This window comes from Arachis hypogaea, chromosome 14 (genome assembly GCF_003086295.3).
Source record: "Arachis hypogaea cultivar Tifrunner chromosome 14, arahy.Tifrunner.gnm2.J5K5, whole genome shotgun sequence".
NCBI lineage: Eukaryota > Viridiplantae > Streptophyta > Magnoliopsida > Fabales > Fabaceae > Arachis > Arachis hypogaea.
The window spans coordinates 96,286,470-96,288,894 of NC_092049.1; the positions used below are offsets into that span (position 1 = coordinate 96,286,470).

A 2,425-nucleotide genomic window follows, 5' to 3' on the forward strand; every position below is an offset into this window, starting at 1 on the left:
TTTTTCAGTAGTTTTTGTGACTCCACATGATCATCAACCTAATAAAATACAAAATAACAAAAAGAAAATAAAATAGATATGATTAAATAACATTGGGTTGCCTCCCAACAAGCGCTTCTTTAATGTCAATAGCTTGACAGTGAGCTCTCATGGAGCCTCACAGATAATTAGAGCAAGGTTGGAACCTCCCAACACCAAACTTAGAGTTTGAATGTGAGGGTTCAACACCAAACTTAGAGTTTGGTTGTGGCCTCCCAACACCAAACTTAGAGTTTGACTTGGTTGACTCTGCAGTGAGAGAAGCTTTTCATGCTTCCTCTCCATGGTTACAGAAGGAGAACCTTGAGTTTTAAACACAAGGTTGTCCTCATTCAGTTGAAGGACCAATTCTCCTCTGTCCACATCAATCACAGCTCTTGCTGTGGCTAGGAAGGGTCTTCCAAGGATGATGGATTCATCCTCATCCTTCCCAGTGTCTAGGATTATGAAATCAGCAGGGATGTAAAGGCCTTCAACCTTTACTAACACGTCCTCTACTTGTCTATAAGCCTATTTTCTTGAGTTGTCTGCCATCTCTAATGAGATTTTGGCAGCTTGCACCTCAAAGATCCCAAGTTTCTCCATTACAGAGAGTGGCATTAAGTTTATTCCTGACTCCAGGTCACACAGAGCCTTCTCAAAGGTCATGGTGCCTATGGTACAGGGTATTAAGAATTTGCCAGGATCCTGTTTCTTTTGAGGTAATTTCTGCCTATCCAATACATTTAGTTCATTGGTGAGCAAGGGAGGTTCATCTTCCCAAGTCTCATTACCAAATAGTCTGGCATTCAGCTTCATGATTGCACCAAGGTACGTAGCAACTTGCTCTTCAGTAACGTCTTCATTCTCTTCAGAATAAGAATACTCATCAGAGCTCATGAAGGGCAGAAGGAGGTTCAATGGAATCTTTATGGTCTCTAGATGAGCCTCAAAATCCTTTGGTTCCTCAAAGGGAAACTCCTTATTGGTCACTGAATGTCCCAGGAGGTCTTCCTCACTAGGATTCACGTCCTCCTTCTCCCTTGTAGGTTCGGCCATGATGGTCAAGTCAATGGCCTTGCACTCTCTCTTTGGATTTTCTTCTGTATTGCTTGGGAGAGTACTAGGAGGAGTTTCAGTGACCCTTTTACTCAGCTGGCCCACTTGTGCCTCCAAATTTCTAATGGAGGACCTTGTTTCATTCATGAAACGCACAATGGCCTTAGATAGATCAGAGACTATATTTGCTACGCTAGATGGGTTCTGCTCAGAATTCTCTGTCTATTGCTGAGTGGATGATGGAAAAGGTTTGTTATTGCTAAACCTGTTTCTTCCACCATTATTAAAGCCTTGTTGAGGCTTTTGTTGGTCATTCCATGAGAAATTTAGATGATTTCTCCATGAGGGATTATAGGTGTTTCCATAGGGATCACCCATGTAATTCACCTCTGCTATTGCAGGGTTCTCAGGATCATAAGCTTTTTCTTCAGAAGATGGCTCTATAGTACTGTTGGATGATTCCTTCAATCCATTCAGACTCTGAGAGATCATATTGACTTGCTGAGTCAATATTTTATTCTGAGCCAATATGGCATTCAGAGTATCAATTTCAAGAACCCCCTTCCTTTGAGGCGTCCCATTACTTACAGGATTCCTCTCAGAAGTGTACATGAACTGGTTATTAGCAACCATGTCAATGAGTTCTTGAGCTTCTGCAGGAATTTTCTTTAGGTGAATGGATCCACCTGCAGAGTGGTCCAATGACATCTTTGATAACTCAAATAGACCATCATAGAATATATCCAGGATGGTCCATTCTGAAAGCATGTCAGAAGGACACTTTTTGGTCAGTTCCTTGTATCTCTCCCAAGCTTCATAGAGGGATTCACCTTCTTTCTGTTTGAAGGTTTGAACATCCACTCTAAGCTTGCTAAGCTTTTGAGGAGGAAAGAACTTGGCTAAGAAAGCTGTGACCAGCTTATCCCAAGAGTTCAGGCTATCTTTAGGTTGAAAATCCAACCATATTCTAGCTCTGTCTCTTATAGCAAACGGGAAAAGCATAAGCTTATAGACCTCGGGATCAACCCCATTGGTCTTAACAGTATCACAGATTTGCAAGAATTCAGTTAAGAATTGAAAAGGATCTTCTAATGGAAGTCCATGAAACTTGCAATTTTGTTGCATCAGAGAAACTAATTGAGGTTTAAGCTCAAAATTGTTTGCTCCAATGGCAGGGATTGAGATGCTTCTTCCATGTAAATTAGAATTTGGTGCAGTAAAGTCACCAAGCATCTTCCTTGCATTATTATTATTTTCGGCCATGTCTCCTTCTTTTTCGAAATTTTCAGTCAGAGTTTCTCCAGAGAGTTGTGCTTTAACTTCCCTTAGCTTCCTCTTCAGAGTTCTT

The 2,425-nt window shown here is 41.1% G+C and overlaps 1 non-coding gene across 1 annotated transcript; it reads left to right on the forward strand.

Annotated features, from left to right (window-relative positions):
• Positions 1–1,839: 1,839 nt before the first annotated feature.
• Positions 1,840–1,947, forward strand: LOC112745393 (small nucleolar RNA R71). The gene has a single exon (XR_003173325.1). It is a non-coding gene; the product is annotated as a small nucleolar RNA R71 (small nucleolar RNA).
• The last annotated feature ends 478 nt before the right edge of the window (positions 1,948–2,425 follow it).